This window comes from Panthera leo, chromosome B1 (assembly GCF_018350215.1).
Source record: "Panthera leo isolate Ple1 chromosome B1, P.leo_Ple1_pat1.1, whole genome shotgun sequence".
Taxonomy (NCBI): domain Eukaryota; kingdom Metazoa; phylum Chordata; class Mammalia; order Carnivora; family Felidae; genus Panthera; species Panthera leo.
Genome location: NC_056682.1, coordinates 47332684 through 47340789, shown reverse-complemented (window position 1 = coordinate 47340789; position 8106 = coordinate 47332684).

Here is an 8106-nt window from a genome sequence, read left to right as displayed (position 1 = left end):
TTCCATACATCACCCAGTTCTCATCACAAGTACACTCCTTAATCCCCAATACCTATTTAACCCATCCCCCCTTCCCTCCTTTCACTCTGGTAATCACCAGTTTGTTTTCCATTGTTAAAGTCTGTTTCTTGGTGTGTCTCTCTCTTTTTTCCCTTTTATTCATTTGGGTTTTTTTTTTCTTAAATTCATTCCACATATGAGATAAATCTCATGTGGAATGCTTATTTTTCTCTGACTTATTTTGCTTAGCATTATACTCTCTATCTCCATCCATGTCATTGCAAATGGCAAGATTTCATTTTTTATGGCTGAGTAATATTCCATTGTATATATATACCACCTCTTCTTTATCCATTCAACTCATGATGAACACTTGGGCTGCTTCCATATCTGGGCTATTGTGAATAATGCAACAATAAACATTAGGGGTGCATATATTTTCTAATTAGTGGGGAGGTTTTTTTTTTTTTTTGTATTACTTGGGTAAATACCAGGAGTGTGATTCCTGGACGGTAGGGTAGTTCTATTTTTAATTTTATGAGGACCCCCATACTCTTTTCCACAGTGGCTGCACCAGTTCACATTCCCACCAACAGTGTATGATGATTCATTTTTCTCCACATCTTTGCCAACACTTGTTTCTTGTATTTCTGTACACTAACAAAGAAGCAACAGAAAGAGAAATAAAGAAAGCAATCCCATTTACAGTTGCACCAAAAACAAAAAATACCTAGGAATAAACTTAACCTAGGAGATGAAAGACCTGTACTCTGAAAACTGTAAGACATTGATGAAACAAATTGAACACAACACAAAGAAATGGAAAGACATCCCATGCTCATGGATTGGAAGGATAAATATCATTAAAATGTCCATACTATGCAAAACAACCTTCAGATTCAATGCAATCCCTATAAAATACCAACATCATTTTCCACACAACTATGACTAACCTAAAATTTGTATGGAATCACAAAAGACCCCAATAGAAAAAGCAATCTTGAAAAAGAAAAACAAAGCTGGAGGTATCACGATTTCAGATTTCAAGTTATACTACAAAGCTGTAGTAATCAAAGAAGCATGGTAGTGGCACAATAGACACATAGTTAAATAGAGGAAGATAGCCTAGAAACAAATCTATTATAAGGTCAATTTATCTTTGACAAAAGAGTCAAGAATATGCAATGGGAAGAAGACAGTCTCTTCAACAAATGATGTTGGGAAAACTGGACAGCAACATGCAAAATATGAAACTGGACCACTTTCTTATACCATACACCAAATTAAATTCCAAAAGGAGTAAAGACCTAAATGTGAGACTTGAAACCATAAAAATCCTACTGGAGAACATAGGCAGTAAACTCTTTGACATCAGACATAGCAACTTCTTTCTATATTTGACTCTGGAGGCAAGGGAAACAAAAGCAAAAATAAACTATTGAGACTTCATCAAAATGGAAAGCTTCTGCACAGCAAAGAAAACAATCAACAAAACTAAAATGCAACCTATGGAATGGGAGAATATATTTGCAGATGACATATCTGATAAAGGGTTAGTATCCAAAATATATAAGAGGACTTATCAAACTCAACACCCAGAAAACAAATGATCCAACTAAAAAATGGGAAGGAAACATGAATAGACATTTTTTTTTCCAAAGAAGACATCCATATAATCAACAGACACACAAAAACATGCTCATCCTCACTTACCATCAGGAAGATGCTAATCAAAACTACAATGAGATATCTCTTCACACCTGTCAGAATGTCTAATAACATATTTTAAATACATAATTTATTACAGTAGCTTTCTCTTTATAAGTATTCAATTTTGTATTCAACTTCATATTAGTAATTTTATAATTTTCTTCTCCAAAAGGGCCACCAAAATTGTATAAGTTTCAGGTCACACAAAAATCCCCTGTGGCATGGGGGCTGAGTGTGCAGTGATGAGTCAAAGGACTCCAAATTTGAGAACAGGAGGTATAAGAGATAGGGAGCCTAGTGATTCACTGCAGGAAATGGAAGCCTAACTTTATAAATTCCCATATTCTAACAATGGGACCAGTGGAGAAAAGAGTGCATATGTGGTGATGTGTGTAGGGTGTGGTATTTATAGAGCATCACAGCTTTCTGAACACTGTGATAGACTCCCTATATTTGTTAACTCTTTTAGTTCTCTAAATAATAATATCTGACTCTTATTGAGCATTTATCCACTTACATATGGCAGGTACTATTCTAAGCATTTTATGTGCCTTAACTCATTCAATCCTCATAACACCTATATGACATAAGTGCTATTATTCCTCATTTTACTGATGAGGAAAGTTGTCAAAACTCTAATTAGTAGGGGAGGCATGATTTATACTCTGCTCTTTGTTTTCGAAACTCTAACTTTAACTCCTATAGTGTGCTTGATTCATAGTGACATTTAGTAAATCCATTTTCTTCTCTACAGGAACATTCAAGATCAGATAATCTGAACAACTTGTTCAAGGTCACAAAGGTGATGGATCTAAGATCTGAAGTTCTTCTGAATGATTTTGAAACCCACACATTTTCCTGCCATTTCTAACTTCTGTTCTTAAAGACTAACTACTCTGTGTTGTGTGCTCACCAGAAAATTTCCAAACATGGGAAAGGCAAGAAGCACCCATAGGTCAGTTTATTGAAATTCAGAAAGAGTAAGCCCTTTGGTTTTCTGGTACTCAGTCATCAGACTGAAGCTGGATGAGGAAGTTGGAGAGAAAATCTTGAATCACTTCGTCTGTGCACTACAGGGCAATGCTTTGGGGCATAGTGTAGAACTGTCATAGTGTAGAACTGTCTGGAGACATAATGGAAAAACTAACACTGAGTCAAGAGGGAAAAGTCCCCATAGGTTACAGCTCAGTGCAGTTGTAGCTTCAGAAACCCTGAGTGACTCATTATTTGTCAGAAAATAGTGAGACAAATGAATTGTTGCCACCTTTATTTTCAAAATTGCTTCCAGTGTTGGAGGGATTTTATTTGTTTTTTAAGTCAGGGAGAAGTTGTTTTCATTATACTTGTCTCGCAAATTACCTAGCAAACTATTAAGTATATGTGACATGACATAAAATGACAAAGTCACTTCTTTTTCCCTGAATTTTTATCACAGGGACAGTCAGCACTGGCTAAGGCAAATGAGAAAAGGATTTTTAAAATATATTCGTCATGAGTTTATCAATAACATGTATTCATCACTGTGGCCATACTAATTTGGCATAAATTAACTAGATCGTAAATCACCTAGGAATTGTGTTCTAGTTTTGGGAACAGACATTCATCAATAAAAATTCTGAACAAGCATGAATGCCCAGAACATGACACAGGAAGTCAGAGAATGGTGATAACTAACAATAAGACTTAATCTAGTCTTCAAATAGTGAGTAAGATTAGATATATAGTGGTTAAAAAAAAGAGAACAAAATAAGACTCATTATCAGGAAAGGATAAACTGAAAAACAGAATGGGAATGGTATGATGGCGTATTGAGAGAAAAGCGTTTTTGTTGGAGAACTATGGCAAATGATTTTTGACAGGTAGGTTGGGTATAGATTTGCAAGGCTGAATTGAAGAATCTGGACTTCAAAAAATGGAGAACTATCAAAATATGAAAGAGATCAATAGCCAGGTGAAGTCTATTGTTTTACAAAATTGATGGGTTTCCATATGCAGAATTACTTGAAAAGTACAAGAGTCACAGAAAAGAGATTGAATGCAGGGAAATTGTAGACGATATTATTAAAATTTTCCAGCATGACATGCTAAAAGGCAGAAGCTGGGTGGGAAATACAGGAATTCATATTTTTAAAAGATAAGACAGGACTTGATGACCATACAACTTACATGAGTGTGTGAAGAAGGGTAGAAGCATTCACCAGGTAGATACTGTGTAGTTATAATGTGGTGTCCTCCATGTACTTCAAAAGAAAAAGAGATTGAGAGAGAGAAAGAGATTTTAATGCAATAAATTTGAATATTCGTGGAAGATATTGATTCGTGGAAGATATCTGTGGATATAAACCAAGAGACTAAAAATGTGCATCCTGTGTGTTTTGGGATTTTTTTTTTTATCATTTATTCATTTTTTGAGAGACAGAGCACAAGAAAGGGTGGGACAGAAAGAGAGGGAGACACAGAATAAGAAGCAGGCTCCAGTTTCTTAGCTGTCAGCACAGAGCCTGATGTAGGGCTTGAACTCATGAACTGTGAGATTATGACCTGAGCTGAAGTTGGATACTTAACTGACTGAGCTACCCAGGTGCCCCAGGATATCCAACTCTTTAAAACATTATCTACCTCCCTTTATTCTGGATCCAAGCTCACCAGTCAAATTTCTGATATTCAAATTTCAAATATATAGTTATAGATATATAGATATATAGAGATAGAGATATATCTGCCAAAATATACCTGCTGAAAATCATGAATACTATAATCTTTAGAAAGTACTATCCCTATTGTAGGAGATAAGGGCAAGCCACCCCAAAATGTGCCATTTGACATATTATTTCTAATTGAAGCTACTTAAGAAACAGCCACTGCCTAATACCCTGACCTACCTTTTCCTCCAGAAAGCAGGAAATAAATCTCCTGTACAAAAGATCCCTTTCCTATACCAGGAGGTAAAAACATACCTTTGTCACAACAGAGGGTGAATTCAGAGTCAAGAGGGCTGTATAAACAAACCTTGTGTTTATACTAATTTACTAATACCCCAAATTCTGTTTAGAATTCCTTACTATTCGAAGCTCCTAAACGTAAGTTTTCTTTGTCCTGTCAATTCCTCAAAGACTTGTATTTCTTTGCCTAAAACATATAAAAGCTACATGCCTTGGTCATTTCTTTGGATCTTAATTTTATTATTAGGCCATCCTATGCATGTAATTGTTTTTTTCTTGTTTTAATCTTTCTCATGCCAATTTAATTCTTAGATCAGCTAGAAGAATCTTGAAGGGTAGAGCAAAATTTCTCCTCTGCAGCAATATTATGAACAAATCTTTGGCATTCTTGTTTACACACATGATTCCTGTAAATTTGACTAGCTGAATGTGTTTCATGGGGTCCAATTAACTTTGGGACCTGGATGAGGCTGCAGTTCTGAGACCAGCTCTGAACTGTGCCAGATTATCCATGGTAATGCTTCTTCTTTGGTTCTGTCTTGGTGCTGGTTACACTAACTGTGTCCTTGTGTGGTACCCATTTCATTGTGTTGTACCCTTCTAACTACACCCCTCTATGGAAAGGAGGCCATCTCTATACTGGCTAAAATGTAGCTTCTCTGTTTTATTCTTTTTTTTTTTCTTCTTAATGTTTATTTTTGAGAGAGAGAGAGAGAGAGCATGAGCAGGGGAGGGGCAGAGAGAGAGGGAGATACAGAATCTGAAGGAGGCTCCAGGCTGTCTGTCAGCACAGAGCCTGACGCAGGGCTCAAACTCACAAACTGTGAGATCATGTCCGGAGCCGAAGTTGGAAGCTCAACCGAGTCACCCAGGTGCCCCTCTGTTTTATTCTTGAATGCTTATTTGAGAAGTAAAAATTTTGCATAAATGATACGATTCATAATTTTAGAAGATAAAATGTAGAATATTATCCTGATAAATGCTCATATTTTGATTATGATACAGTAGTCATAAATAGATGTGACTTTTCAAGGAGAAAAAGAGCGTAACTGCAAAAGAATCCTATGGCCTCAGTGCACACACTCTTATATGACTGGACACTGAACCACCACATTTTCTTTGTTTTGCAAACTATAAAGCAATTGTAATCAAGTGTGTTTCTGTTGATTTAAGTTTCCCGCATGAAAGGTGCTTGTGTAAGGAAAACAAATATAATAGGAAGCAATTTATGATTATAGAGATGTTCTTAAATGACTTACAGTTTTGTAACTTAATGATGTACAAGTAAACACACTATGGACTTTTATCCATTGTGCAGATCATTAATCTATGATATATCCAAGGCCAAACATTTCTTTCTGTTCCTTTTTTTCCCCTCTTTTTTCTCCCTTCCTTTCTTTCTCTCCTTATTTATTTATTTATGTATTTATTTATTATTTTTTTATTTATTTTCTCTATGCTGGAATCTATGATATACTGCTTTATCATTTCTATATGCTGATTACATTTTAAAATAAGAATCAGAAATCCCATATGATCCATGAATGTAGAGAAGATAGAAATGAAAGGGTGTGAATGTGTGTACATATTTGTGAGATTAAAAAGAAAACAGAACACTGTATCTTAGGAAAATAGGCAATATCTCAAAAACCCAAACCCAGATGTAATCAGATTTCAATTCAATCTAACATCTTTTCAAATACTTTGCATCTAATAACAGCAGTAATGGGAGTGCATTACATCAAAATGACATATAGAAAGGGCTCACCCAGCTGGCAGACAGAGGCTCTTAGTGCTTGGGATGGTGTTATTTAATGTGTTTATGACTATTGCTTAAACATGTTTAGAATTTTATAACAGAGATATGAATAGTACTTACTGTATCTCAATATACTCACATCTTCATGAAAGGCATATGGAAAATGAATTCCCTCTGCACACTTTACCCCAAATTACTAGTGTTAATGGATATCCAGGAATTTTATTGGAAAAACAAACACTGGAATTGAAAGCAAAGATGTAGTTGTCAGGAAGAAAGTTGGATTCTCAGATTTATTAGTCAGGGATATTTCAAACAAGTTTTTTTTTTTTCTTCTTTTTTTTTAATTGCAAGTTGATGACTTCATCATGAACTATGCTTGTAACATGGCATCATTTTTTCCAGGCATCAAAGTGATGTAAACACTGTATCCCATAAAATGGGTTTTTGTGAGTCCTTTCAAAGTCAAAACCAAGCAGAAGAAATTCACACTCTTTAATTTAGCCAGAAAAACTGAGATGGCACTCAAGTGAAGGGTGAATCCCAGGGAAAGCCATGTGACCACATACTTAATGGTAGAATGCTGAAACATTTTAAAAGTATGTTATAAACACAAATAACCCTTGGCTATGTAAATGGGTGTGAGGGTGCTATACCCACAAACTCCTTGGAATATTTCGTAGCTTCTGAATTTAGTAGGTTCCCTGTTTTGCTATAACTCTTTTTTTATGGCAGCAATTTTCATGTTTTTATAGCATTTTTATGACCCATTGAAAGGCCTCTTGGCACAATGTTTGGCAATGTTTCACCTCAGATGCTGTCACAAAAGAATTCACAATAGTAGGGAGCAGAGATTCATCAAGGAATCCAACCTACACTTGCCCCAGATCTAATGGATGTCAGCCCCCATGTACCTCCAATTACCCCACAACTAACGTGATTGTACTCAGCCCTCAAAACAATGATGCCTAAGCCTGGACAGAGATCAGGATAGCCTTTCTTGTGAGTAGGTGAGTTCTTAGCATTAAGCCTCTATTTTCAGGCACTCACATGAGAACCAAACTGCTGTGTAAGTCCCAATCCATTTCATTTGTCCCCTTACATAGTTTGAGGGGAGAATTTAGTTTCCTACCAAGACTGGAAACTTGCAGTAAATTGCAGATCAGTTCACTGAGGAAGTGCCCTTCCTGCTCGTTTTTTGCTACCTAGTTCATGCTAGTTTCCAATGCCCCATATTCTAGATTTGGGTCCTATAGTCTTAGAGGATGAATTCAGCTCCTGAAATTATCCACACCTTCCTGAAATTCAGATGTCCAACCCTGTGACTATCTAAACTTTCCAATGATATCTACAACCCAGTAAGATTTGATCCTGATTTCCATCTTCTTATCTTTTAATGTTTTTTTTTTTTTTGAGAGAGGGAGAGAGAGAGGGAGAGAGGGAGGGAGGGAGGGAGGGAGGGAGAGAGAGAGAGAGAGAGAGAGAGAGAGAGAGAGAGAGAGAGAGGAAGCAGGGGTGGGGCAGAGAGAGAGAAGGAGACGCAGCACCTGAACCAGGCTCTAGGCTCTGCACTATCGGCACACAGCTCCACACGGGGCTTGAACCCACAAACTGTGAGATTATGACCTAAGCCGAAATCGGACACTTAACTGACTGAGCCACCCAGGAGCCTCTTTCCTACTTCTCATCTTGACC